This window comes from Podarcis gaigeae (assembly GCF_964106915.1).
Source record: "Podarcis gaigeae genome assembly, chromosome: 11".
NCBI classification, from domain to species: domain Eukaryota; kingdom Metazoa; phylum Chordata; class Lepidosauria; order Squamata; family Lacertidae; genus Podarcis; species Podarcis gaigeae.
Window position 1 is genome coordinate 18,941,859 of NC_139687.1, and position 14,436 is coordinate 18,956,294.

Consider the following 14,436-nt stretch of genomic DNA (forward strand, 5'->3'; position numbering starts at 1 on the left):
GGGCAGGATGGCAGCATAAGGCTGAGATCTACAGGGCTGCGCTATGCTAGGCTTATCAACGCACTGCTGTTTTTTCAGCCTTCCTCCCAACTTCATGTTCTTCCCCCCTAGGGTGGGTGCCCAGTCCCTTCATGGGGAATTTTGTGGATGCTCAGGCACCCAGGGCCCCAGAGAGCCAGCACCTACGGGTGTATGTGTGGTGGAAGCTCAGTCAAGCAGTTACGCTCACCACAGAGAAGAGTTAAGCTCACCACAGAGTTGTCTTTACTAGGGCAACACCAACATACACATGCACACACTTTTTACAGGTGTTGCAAGTAGTCCTCTCTCTGACCCCAGAGAGGGTTCTTTGCTTCAAAGTCCTTGCTCTGTTGAAGTCCACAGCCAAGTCCTTATTTCAGTTTCTTTCAAAGTCCTGCAACTTGTTGAGTTTTCTGAGTTCTGAAGTCTGGCAATTTTCTAACTTCTCCCTCAGACGATCCCTTCAGAAAGTCTTCACTAAAATCCGCTGTTCCAATGGATAGCCTTCAACAATTCTTGTAATCTCCTACCATGACCCACACAGTATGCTGTGTGACCTGAGCCCTTCTATACACAAAGTTGCTTGCCAAATGTGCCCAGGAACATGGATAAGAGAGTCACAAGATGCTTGCAGGTGCACTGTGTGGAATGACCCATCTCCACTGACTCATGGAGAATTAACCCATTCACTGCATTCCTTAACAGACTATTATTTACATCCCAGTACCTTCTCTTAGCCTGAAAAGTGATGCAGTGATATATTACGTGTTCTGTTAGACTATCTTTACCAATAAACTTCAGAGATTCCATGTCCGTCTTGCAAGCCTCTCAATTATTGGACTGAGCAGACATCTACATCTTCATCCGTCACGACAGACAGCTATCTTTCTTAATTAGCTTAAAGTGTCAGTTATTGCATTTACCTCCTCCCTTCAGGAGATGATAAGCATCAAAGCCATTGCCATTATTAGCTCAGAAAAGGTCAGCTTTTTCTAAAACAAACAAACAAAAATAAAGCCTGACCACTGTAAATGTCAGTTTTATTTCTTGCTTTAACCCATAAAGCGCTAGGGAGCCTGGGGCCCAAAAGGCTGTCCACTAACCTATATGTTGTCACTGTAACTAAAGTCAGCCAAGGTTGCCCTGCCTACAGTTGCCTCCATAAAACAAGAAAAAACACTTGAGGCAGAGGCAATTTCATTGTCCTTCATAGCTCTCAGCTATGAAACTGTCTTCTTCTGGGAGCCCATCAAAGTCTGTCCAGGCAATTGCCAGAAGCAAGGAAAACCGGCTCGTTGTTTAAGCAGTTATTCAATAGCTTTGGGGAGGGATTTTTATAGTATTTTAAAATATCATTTTAGGGAGTTGTATATTTTAGAACTTCATTTTTTATTTTATAAAAATTGAGCTAAATCAAGGCACAGCTGCAAGAGAAAATAAAAATGAATGTCCAAACTAAAAGCAATAATAAGTTCTTCGCTTTTGATGGGAGCTAAGACACAGCCTATACTCAAACTGAGTTATGGTTTGGCTAAAATGAGGTGGGGGGCTGCCTTTCTATTAGGTGACAAGAGCCGGCTCCATAGGACAGAGATTTGTAGCAAGCAACTTTTTAAATTATTGCTGCAGCAAATGGAAACAAACATTGCCTTCCTAGAATTGCCTTTGCCATACCTACCCCCCCCACTGCTTAGAAATAATTTAGTCACGAGCCCACAATATATTTAAAGCACATGGCTTCCCACAAAGAATTCTGAGAGCTGTAGTTTGCTAAAGGTGCTGGGAATTTCAGCTCTATGGTGGGTAAGCTTCAGTTTCCAAGGATTCCTTTGCGGGAAGTCACACTGTTTAATATGTGTTGAATGCACTTTACATGCATGGCATGGATATTACAGGATAGAAGGTGGAGGATGGCTTGAAATGCATGGCAGTGACTGGTGGCAGGGTAAGATATTACATTCCATATCTAAGGATGCAGCAAACTAAGCCAAACTCCTGCTGTATATTTCTTGCACTGTATTGAGAAGCTAATAGTGCAATCCCTCCTCCTCCTCCTCCTCCTCCTCCTTCTTCTTCTAGGACCCACGTACCTATGGGACCGCCTCTCCTGGTATACCCCGTGGAGGACTTTAAGATCCACAAATGACAACATTTTGGAGGTCCCAGGTCGCAAGGTGGTTAGGTTGGTCTCAACTAGGGCCAGGGCCTTTTCAGTACTGGCCCCAACTTGCTGGAACACTCTGTCACAAGAGACTAGGGCCCTGCGGGACTTGACATCTTTCCACAGGGCCTGCAAGACAGAGCTGTTCCGCCTGGCCTTTGGTTTGGACTCCGTCTGACCCTTATGTTTCCCTCCCCTTATGGTTTTGACTTTTAAAATGAGGCTGCATTTTAAATTTCATTTTAACCTGTATTTTAAATTGGGGGGGGGGGTCTTATTATGTTTTTACTGAAATTTTATTGGTGTTAGATTCCCTGAGCCCGGCTCTGGCCAGGGAGGGCGGGGTATAAATAAAATTTCTTCTTCTTCTTCTTCTTCTTCTTCTTCTTCTTCTTCTTCTTCTTCTTCTTCTTCTGTGATTACTCATAGCCAATCAAGATTGTCTTCCATGAACACAGTCTTAACAGTGAGTTCATAAGTGACGGTGGAGGCCAATTCTGGATCCACACGTCCTTCCACATTGGGACCATAGGTTTCCAGGCAGGAGTTGATCATGGTGAGGGTTTGCCAAGCGTGCCTTCCTCTTAGCATGTTTCTCCCTTTTGTCCTGAGTTTGAGCATCTTCAAAACCCATGACACCTTTGGTAAAGGCTGTTCTCCTATTGGAGCGCTCGCAGGCCTGTGTTTCCCAGTTGTTGGTGTTTATACTACATTTCTAAGATTTGCCTTGAGAGGGTCTTTAAACCTCTTTTGTTGACCACCAGCATTAGGCTTTCCATTTTTAAGTTTGGATGTCAACTCAGAAGTAAGTTTGGAATGTCAACTCAGTAACTGTGTATAGGATTGAAATCTGTGACTGCATTCCTAACCACGTTTATCAGTCCCATGAAACTGACAAGCTTCTGGGCTGGATGCCCTTTCTCTGTTGTGTGTGATAAATATGCACTCTCTGTCTGCCCAGCAATTGTTTCTTCTTCATTCATATATTCCATGGTTAAAACAGCTGCTGGCATCTGACTCCTAGTACAAAAATAAGCCATTCCTCTCTTACTCTAACAACTGGGATTCTACCATGCTTGTATTCTAAATTGGTCAAAAGAATGTATCTAAAATAAAACAGCTCCTGAAAAACATGTTTTGCATTTTTTTTTCTACAGATATACCTTTCAGAGATAGATTTACAAATGTAGCAACAGATAGCCTTTCTTTCTGCGATGATTTCCCCCCCCCCCCTTTGCAATAGGTATATTTTTATATTCACCCTCACCAAGCCGTGAGCTGCCCTGTTCTTTCAAGATGCATCAGAAGCTAAGAACAAATTCATTGCCTACAGTCTGCAGAGATCAGTAGAGATTATGATTACCAGAGCTTTAAATTCAAAATTACTTTTTCTCTTTACAGCAGCCTTAAGGCACAGAAATGCACAGGTATGTGCCGATATACAGTGTGGTCTCGACAACAGATTTTCTATTTATTTTAACGTAAGAACAAGTTGGCTACTCAAATACATTTTTCCCATGTGTAATTAATCTTTAATACCAAATGGCTAAATTAACATTTATATACTTTGCATTAATTTTTTAACATACCGGCTGCAAAATAGAGCCAAAAGAATTGCCTTCCATACTGTTCTTCATTCCCGAATGCACATTTTAATATTTTCATATTTCTCTCTGCCTTGTCTTTAAACTCATTCTAAGATTTCATGACTGAAACCTATGCGTCAGTAATCATGGCAACCATGTTTAATGCTGATGTGTGTATGTGTGTGTTTTCTGTAACTCTCAGGTTTGTCAATAATCTTGTTCCCTAAAATTGTGCAGTTGTGTGTGTGTTTGTATCTGAAAAGGAAACTAACACATGCAAATATGGACCTTCTTATATCTTTTTTCAACTGAAGAATTAAACCTCTGAAACTAATCCTACAGAGCAGGCATGGCCAAACTTGGCCCTCCAGCTGTTTTGGGACTACAATTCCCATCATCCCTGACCACTGGTCCTGTTAGCTAGGGATGATAGGAGTTGTAGTCCAAAACAGCTGGAGGGCCAAGTTTGGCCATGCCTGCCACAGAGATAACCTGGTAGTAAAGGATGTCCTACCCCCTTTTTCTCTCTTTTTGCTGCCATCACCACTTATGTGTCATCTAGATGCATGGGGCATGCAATTGCCTTTTGGTGTTACCTACATGGGACTAATGAAACATCCATTCTCCGGTTTGGCAAATCACCTCCCCTCTGCTCTCCCAGGCACTTGAACAGCCAGTAGGTTAGGTCAAGTGGTCAAAGCAACATGGGAGGAAAACCAACCCTTGAGTATGTCCAGGAATTCAGGACAGCCCAAAAATCCAATCCAGCCATTTATTCAAAAGGAGTTTAGGCAATAGGGGAACATGGAAAGAAACAGATCAAAACTGAAGGAAAACACTATACCAAACTATTGGTCTAAATTAGGGTTGAGCTTTCCAACCAACACCCCCTTGGTCAAAGTTGTGGAGCCTTATTTTTCCTTTACATATTTTTTTTAGGAAAATAGCCAAAAAATCAACACTTATAATATGGGGTGCCATGTGCCCAGGTTTCCCTGGACGTTTTAGTCACTTTTTAAAAATTCCACCCAGATGCCATTTTCAACAGACAAATCCCGACTATGTCCAGGAAATTCCGGACATATGGCAGCCCTAGACATACTCCTACCTGAGTCTGAACTAACATTACAAAACTTACTACTCTGGCATTGGCAGATTCAGGCATCAATAGCAGGTTGGGGGGGGGATCAAGAGGGACATAGGACTGTTTGCAAACAGGCATCTTTAAAGGCCTTTGGCCCAGGTGGAAGCTGAATCACTAAGCAATGCTGCCTATCAATCACAAAGCAGTGACTTAGCCAGGAAAACGGCCAGGGGCTAGGGGAGTGACCATGACATTAGGGGAGGGCTGTCAACATGTGAGGCCGCAGCCTTTCCTCAGGGTGCGTACAGGGAATTTTGCAGGAAGGACCTAATTCCTCCATTTACACAGAATGGAGAATGCAAGAAACTAGGTCATCTTAGAGAGACAGGGGACCTAATGAATACTTATCCATCCATACTCATTATGCCCATAAGTCATTCACTGGGGTAGGGGAAGCTTTAATGTTAGCTTCCTGGAAGCAGGGTCACTGTTGTTTACTGGGAGGGAGAGGGAAAGGGGCAAGGTGGCAGGGATACTGGCATGGTGCAGATCCAGTTCAGTGCACCCACACCTTACGAGTCAACCCCTAGGCATCTAGGGGCCTTCCCCCCAATAAAATATTTAGGGGGCCAGGGACCTCCCTCAACTTTGAGGTTCTTGTTGAGGTCAAGTTGAGGTCCATCAACTTGAGGTCGCCATTCAAATGTTGTGTGTGCACCATGTTATGTGATCAGTTATGTGGGCAGGGCTTACTTGGGCCAATTGCTCAATATTTTATTCAAGTTTGCACCCCAACACACCCTCTGTTGTGGAGATTAGCCTGGGAAAAGGTGGGGAGAGGATGATATACAATAAGATGACCATCGCAGAGGAAGGCCAGGATAAAAATATCAAATGCATTTCTCTGTTCATTCTTACTTTTGCTGCACAGAGCATATGACATTCTGAACTGGAATCCTAACCAACGACAGCAGAAACTGCTTTGTATCATTTATAGGTTCCTAATCCCTGGTAGTCAAGTCACTATTGATTGAATCATCTCATCATCCCACAAATCGTATTGGAGCAGAAATGGTCCCCATTCATCATATGGCTCACATCACTGAAACAATCCGTCTGATTTATACAGTACCTGCTGCTTGAACTATGTGGCTTATTGGGATATAAATAATGCTTACCTTTGGCTGTAGTCTTGTTATTTGACTTGTTTTCCTTATTATAATGCAGTCCCTACAAGGTGGATGATAATATATGAGGAATTTGGGGTTTGTTTTCTTTTTCAAATCTGATTCTTTATTTCCTGGGAAAGGGTTTCATGAAATAATCAACTGAATATGTCATAAACATTGTGACTAATGTGCCAGAATTCTTGGTGAAGTTCTGGAAGATGCATCATTATCTCTGTGCCGGACAATAATATATAACACTGAGTACTATCTCAGGCAAACTCATGACCAGGGAAAGACCAAAGTTTGCCAAAACGATGACACATGTTTCCTTTTTGGCTTTTTCAAGACGAGATGCTCCCTTTCTTTTGTCTACTTCATGCATGAGTCATATGTCCTTGTCTTGTAGTGTTTGGAAATGAAATTCTTTCTCTGCTTCCTCACTCAACCTTGGCTGACCCTATTACATTTACTGATGGTGCTTATAATTTATATAGGACTCCCAACTTGTAAAAACATCAGAGTGTCTTGTGGCACCTTAAAGATGTAACAAATTTATTACAACATAAGCTTTCATGGACTGCAGTCCACTTCACCGAATGGATCCAAGAAATCTCATGTCAGAGTATATTTGTCAGTTTTTAAGGTGCCGCAAGACTCTTGGGTGTTTTCACTTCAACGGACTAACATGGCTACCCCTCTGAAAATTGTCACTCATGTGTAGTGATTTAATATTCTTTCTCGTGTTTGTCCTCACAACCCTTCGTAGCAGATCAAAATGGTATCCATGTAACAAAAAGAAACTGCAACGGAGAAGTGTTGACTTTTAAAAGGCTACACATCCAGGTAACCTGGATGGTTAAAAGTCCAGTCAGAGGCAACTATGTGGTGTGGTGCTCATCTCGCTTCAGGCCGAGGGAGTCGGCGCTTGTCCGCAGGCAGCTTTCCAGTTCATGTAGCCAACATGACTAAACCACTTCTGGCACAACAGAGCACCGTGACAGAAACCAGAGCGGACAGAAATGCTGTTTATCTTCCTGCTGCAGCAGTACCTATTTATCTACTTGCACTGGTATGCTTTCAAACTGCTAGGTTGAGTTGATCAAAGGTAGTACCAGAGGTGTATTTATGGTTTCTGTCACTCCTGGACTGAATAGATGTGTTCCCCTTGCTCTAAATAGAAACAATTTAGCTTTGGGCGAAGTCCGATACTGGAGAAGACTGTGGTATGGCTCAGGAACACCCATTCTCAGAGATCTCTATCACTACTCACACTCCTTCAGAACCCGCTTCGCCTTCCCTTATCCAAGAAGACAGACTCTGGGGTAGGGTTACCAGGTGAATACAGGGTGGTGTGGTTGGGTAGCTAGAAATTTAGCAGGTGAAGTCCCCAACCCACAAGACTGATGCTTCAATCATTCATATATATATATATATATATACCTGAGAGCAGGTCCTTGCTCAGCTTGTCTGAGGCCGAGGGCAGGAATATTGTTCTTGGCATGGCATCGCAAGGCTATCAAGCTGAATGCACAATAAGCATCATTGAGTACACTTACTTCCGAGTAAATATGCAGAGGATTAGTGATGGGGGTGGATTGGGAAGGAAAGGTAGTAAACAAGAATTAGATTAGGAGACATTTTGCTGGTGAGAAACAACCACCACAGAAAATACCTTGTCCCTGGTACTCACCAACCAATAGTTTTCACTGGTGAGCTAGACAGCAGAGCTTTGGACACGAATCTTAAAACTTGGGTTGGTACATATTGATGCATGCCATTCTACATATACCCTCATCCCAAACCATTTAGGACCTTCAAGAATATCCCTTCTTCTAATCTGCAAATAGGAGGTAAAGGTAAAGGGACCCCTGACCATTAGGTCCAGTCGTGGCTGACTCTGGGGTTGCGGCGCTCATCTCACTTTATTGGCCGATGGAGCCGGCGTACAGCTTCCGGGTCATGTGGCCAGCATGACTAAGCCGCTTCTCGTGAACCAGAGCAGTGCACGGAAACGCCGTTTACCTTCCCGCCAGAGTGGTACCTATTTATCTACTTGCAATTTGATATGCTTTCGAACTGCTAGGTTGGCAGGAGCTGGGACCAAGAAATGGGAGCTCACCCTGTCGCAGGGATTCGAACCGTCGACCTTCTGATCGGCAAGTCCTAGGCTCTGTGGTTTAACCCACAGCACCACCTGGGTCAAATTCACTCCCAGACAATTTGCCCCCTAGAAGCAAAGCATTCCCAATGTCAAGAGCAGTGAATGAGGTATGTGACTTGTTGGGACCTCACTTTTGGAATGGCAGAGGACTTGGGCCAGTTTCCCTCCACTACCCATGGGGTGGCTTTCTATTTGAGCTGCTTATTATTTGGGCTTATAACCAAAAATTGGGAGTTGAACCTTGCATTGCTTGTCAATAACTTATTACCAGGAAGATCCGAGAACAAAAGGTGCTAATTGAAAGACAGGCACAAAAAAACATCTTCTCAGTGATCAGGTCTAGTAACTCTTCAGACACTCAATTTCCCAATATAACCACCTATCCTTTTTTTATAAAGTGTATAATTGTTGTGATATCCTCTGAACAGTGTCAAAAACTATTGTGACCACATCTCTCTGGAAAATTTCAAATCCAGTTTTATTTGAAATCACAGAGCCTGAACAGTCACAGGATGTGCATAATTGTACTGTTCTTTGAGCTTCCAAGGCTCACAGGGATAGCCCAGCCATCAATCAAGAGGACAAATCAATGCTCTGAGATAGGAGTCCAAGACAAGAAACTACAAAGAAGTGTCCAAGGCACCAGGTGTACCTACAGGACCCTGGAGAGTTCCCAGGTCCCTGCTGATGCAAATATACATGCTTCTGCACACACCTGTATCCAGCTGCAACCTGGTACATCATGAGTGGACCCGAAGTGCAGCAAACCCTGCCCATACTTTACTTTGCAGACTTTGGTTTCTATAGAGCTAGGGAGACTGTGTGACGACTTTGTCCTTTTGCTGGGGCGGTTCTAGAGAAGGTTTTGTTTCCCTGAGGATGGTGCAAGAGCCGCATCTCTCCCTTGGGTCCCTAGGTCATGGGCCACAACTAGATGTCAGGGACTGGACTGAATAGGAGGAATGGGAAATGAGCCCTCAGTCTGATCGGCTCCTCTCAGAAGAGGTGGAGGAGTGGGAAGTCCCCGCCCCCATCGTCTCCAGCAGTTTCAGGAGGAGAGGGAGACAGGAGTGATGTACAGCTGAATGAGGAAATGCCTAGTTACAAGATAGTGGGGGGGGGGGAGGTTAGAGAGCAGACAGCAGAGACCTCCCTGGAGAGTATGGGAGACCCTCCTAGTCCAAGAGCTCGCCGGTCCCTTTCCATTCAAGAACAGAGAATGCAGAGGGATGTGCCTCATGTGACTTCCCATAGGTTTCCAGGATGTTGTGGGAGATGGAAGAGGAGGGACTCGGAGTAGCCAACGTCTCCTATGTGTAGACCTGGATCTTTTGTCTTGCAACCAGATGACTGAATAAAAAGCCATCAAGTATGAACTGTTTGTTCTTCTTGCTTCTGAGGCTACTGGAGGAGGACAGTATGCCTGACACCACATCAACAAAATGCATCCATGGATACTTCAAATGTACAGTTGTAATTTCTTGAAATTAATTTCTCATAACCTGAAAGATGCAATTGTCTTACATCATCGTAAGAATGTAATGGATATTTTCGCCCCCCCCCCTTCCCCTTCTGTATCTGTAGGGAAATTAGAAGAGATCTGTTAGATCAGGTCAAAGGCCTATCTTGTCCAAAATCCTGTTCCCCCAGGACAACCAGATCCCTGTAGGAATCATTCAAACTAGACCTGAGTGCAATAGTTCTCTCCTCCCTTTTGTAATTCCAGCCAGATGGCATTCAGAAGCATAGTGCTTCTAACAGTGGAGACAGAACATGATCAGGGTGTCTAGAAGTCATTGATAGCTATTTTCATTTGGTAGTTATTTTGCTTTGTTATTGCATGCTCCATCTACTCAGTAAGAAAAATGAGGCCTGTTTGTTTTTACCCATAAGATACATTTAGGGAACGATAAAATATGTGCCCAAATTCATTATAAGAGTTAGAAATCTGGAGGATACTACTCATTTATAAATAATTCCCAAAATCATTTTTTTAATGCTTTTAAAGAAAGCACATCCCTTTTCTTTGATAACTATACTAGAAAAAGTTTGGAGAAAGGTGGATATACTGGATGAATTAAAATGGTAAATTTTGAATTTTCATTCATAAAGGACAATTAGAGATGCGGAGTGGAAAATCTGCAGATTGTCAACAAATGATTCAATCGCTCTACCTACTAAGACAGAAAAGCATTCACATATTTATGCCTTTTATTTCCCCAGCATCATTTCCCCTAAAGAATAGTCATGACTAAATATATCTCGGATAGCCTGACTTCACAGAATAATATAAACTGCTCAGATGGAAATGACAAAGAAGAGTCCTTTTCCAATTGTCAAGTAGGACCTTTCAATCTACTTGCAGTGATTCTCTGATCCGTGTGGCATGATGAAGTCCATTATGTGGCAGTCCCTAATGACATCATCCATTGTTCTGTAGCTTACAATAACTTAGAGTCAAACCACAGGTCATGTAGCTGACCTACTTTTGAGAAGACCAATGTTTTTAGCACATAAATTTGGTTGCTTGGCTGCCTGGCTGCTTTACCCATGACTGGCTCTACTATTTCCTAAAAGCAGCTGCAGGTGGGGGCTGATTTGGATCAGAGGCATGGCATGAAAGGGTTAACTTTTTCTTTCTACACTAAAATGATATCATATGCCAATATATGAAAGGCCTCCAGATACTATTGTGCAGTGCTATTTTTCTAGAGAAAAAGGTGCCAGAACTCAAAATGGACGCCTCCCCTGTTCTCATATAATGGCAATGGCACCCACCTGAGAGGTGCCAGAACCAAGTTCTGGTGAGTTCTGGCTGAAAAAAGCCCTGCTATTGTGGCATTTGGTCAGCCACTGTGAGAACAGATTGTTGGACTAGATGGGCCGTTGCTCTGATCCAACAGGACTCCTCTTATATTTTTATTGTCACTACAGTTGCTACCACAGAAGCTTGTTGCCTTCATTGGCAGCAGAACTGAAGTCTAGATCTTCCCTCTCCTCAATTCTTGCCAAACAAAACCTGAAACCATTTCCTACGGGAATTAAAAACTGTGTTGATTCAGGCTTCTTATTAACATACTGGATGCAAGGGAAAATAATGCATTAAGACTGGAATATTTCCAGAGCAGAAATGGATGAGGTCCATGCTTCTAAATCGGCAATGCAGAAGTGGTAAAATGCATTCTGCTGAGTATCCTGATTTTGTTCACGTTTGAGTTATGAACAAAGGACCATTGCTGAAAACTACAGTTTTCAGATGGTTATTGGTACACAGGAAAAGTGGCAAAGCCTCCCCCCTCCCAATTTACAGATAGATAGGTACAGTGTGTGCTGTGGTATACTAGAAGGGAGGGCCGCTTCCACATGTTCAGGAACCCTGAAAATGTAGAAGCTCCAATCCCTGTGTAGTCTTCATGCTCCCAATCCATGCTCATTGTGTATAGATGAATACCTGCAAGTGGGTTGGGGGAAAATAACTTTTAAAAAATACATCAGCCAAAATAAGGATAGTTAACTTTTGTGATAACTTTGGCGAGATGTAGTATAGCAACGTTGCAGAAAAGCTGGGAATTGATATTTCAGACCTGTTTTATAGTTCTGCAGTGACGGGAGACAAAAGTTTTCTTTTTTGTATGTGTGGCTCTTTTCAGAAGAACTCTTCAATATGCTATAAAAGCAAATGTGGTTCACAGCAATCATTTTAATGAATTTGCCATGGAGGGGAAAAAATGCAAAATCGCAAAGATGTCAAAACACTTTTGTGCGGTTGTTTGTTTAATTAAGTGTTGCCTTTTCAGAAGCTTTTCTCGATTAATGATCTGCACGAGGTGGGGGAGAGGAATAAATTTCAGCAAAAAGCTATGCAAATGAATGCCTGGCATTCACTGATTTCATTGCACTCAGTGGTAGAAGGGTAAAAAATGTCACAGTTTTTCCTTGTTTCTCACTGTCTTCTTATGGCAGTGAAGCTATGTCTGCCAGTGAACTGGAACTGATTTACAATGAAATTATTGTTTTAATATATAGATTTAATGCTTGAAGTGCTCTAGAAAGTTATCAAAGTTGTGCTCGTGCCTGCCTTTTCCACAAGTTACTCTGAGCACGCCATCATAAATAAGGTCTTATGATTATATGCAGTATCCAATTATCTCTACATTATGTGAACCAAAGAAAATGTCTCTACTGAAAGTTTCATGCATTCCGATCATGAGCATTTGGATTGAGGAGAACTAAGGAAGACAATAACAGTCATTGTCATTGTTATTGCTGCTGTGTACATTTACCCAAAGGCCAAGGCAGCCAATGGCTTTGCAATGCTTGTTTTCTGAATTTCATGGGGCTCCTGCAATGGGTGATCTAGATCATTCATTGAAGAAAGGTATTTCAAAGATCACATATCTCTAAGGCTTATTCACACGCTACAATGAACACAGGTACAAGCTGTCTCTACACATGTGCAAGTGTTTGGGTGGTAAAGTGAATAACAATGAGTGTATAGCTTAACTATTTGTGTACACAGATTATATGTGCACACTTGTTCTGACATATTTTTAAAGAGAATAATGTAGATAAAGAGTTGATAAATGCCATGCAGCCTTATGATATTCTTATTGTCACATTATCCCTTAATTCAGCAGATCTTGGCAAAGCCCAACTGAGCATTTCCCCATGAAGGTGGTCTGAGCGGGGAAGTGGTCTGAGTGGGGAAGTAAAGAATAACAATATTAGTCTAAGCAATATAACACAAAGCTCTTGCTACAAAATTTAAAAAGAGATTTCCCACTAACTATCAGTCAAGAAGCTGTTAAATGGTCTTCATTATGATAAAAATTGTTTCTTTTTAAGGATTAGAGATATCATTCTATTTCTATTTCTTATATTAGTATGTGCAACCTATTTTTAAAAGCACATTTTCCAAGCAGCAAAACAGCTTCCTTTGGAACTAATATTAAAGTAGGTGGCATATTGTGTTCTCTGTCCCTTTTGCTTTTTCCATGTGTATTATTAGCACCCAGCCTTTCGAGTTCAGAGGCTGAACAAAGTTTTTCAAAAGTTCAAGCAGTCACATTATGTTCCAGTGATCTGACCTGTTTTCTTATTCTCTTAGAATGGAATGTGGAACAGAAATTAGATACACGTCCTGGGAGCAATTTGGCATCTATATTCATTTCTTACAACTCTTAACACAGATTTCACAGTGCATCAGCAGTATCCCCGAAACACTGTGCTCTAAGCACAGCCACTGTGCTTTCCTCTTCTTAAGGGAAGAGTCATCGTAGGCATGAAGATCTGTGAATGTGCTGGGGGGTGTTGTGTTGCTCAGTGGGCAGCAGGAGATAATGGCAGGTGATATGTTGTTGATAGCAGAGAGCCTGTTTTCTGGGAAATTGTGGCTGTCACACTGAAAACTTGAATGGATGGGTTAGATGTCAAAAAACTCTGGATGCACAATATAAAGGAGAAAGGGGAGCCAGTGCCTTTGGGTAGTTTTGCACAAGACAAATGGACATAGGACTATATTTATCAGCTCATGTGGCCTGTTAGCATTGTCCGTGTCTCTCAATATGTCTCTAATATACACTGCACACAAAAATCTCTTTCATTGCTATGGATGCAAACTAGGTATGTGGGGAAAGAGCATGAGATATGCACATGACATGTTTTATATGCAGCTGGTATTTGTAGGGATGTTGTGAAACTGTGGTGTGCATGAGAGCTTCGTATGGTGCATGTGAGGTGCATGAGAAAACAATTTCTTAGTGCATGAGAGATACCTTCATGTCTTCATGTCCTGCAATGTTTGCATTTTCCAAACAGTTGCACCCTGAGCTGATTCTGACCATTCTATATTATTGGAACATTTTAGCAAAGCTCAACTAAAGACTTGACTGGTACAGAATCCACGACTACATTACGGTGTAGATAATTTTGTATTTTTGTGTTTTTTTATGTTTCTACTTTCTGTAATCTGACCTAATCTAAATAAATCAAGGGGCTGAGTAGGAAACCTCCATAACTTTGTATAATCTGGCTATATTGTGTTCCATATTCTGAAGCAGGAATAAGACATATGTAGAGAACCAATACATTTTTCTCTAGGACATGTAGCCTGGATATCCTGGTGGCATTCATAATCCACCATTAATGCTTTTGTAAGACACAGCCCGCAGGAAACAATGATGATTTCACAAAAAACAAACCCATAGCAAAGAACATTTAATCAGATAAAATGAGATACATTCCCCCAGGAAATG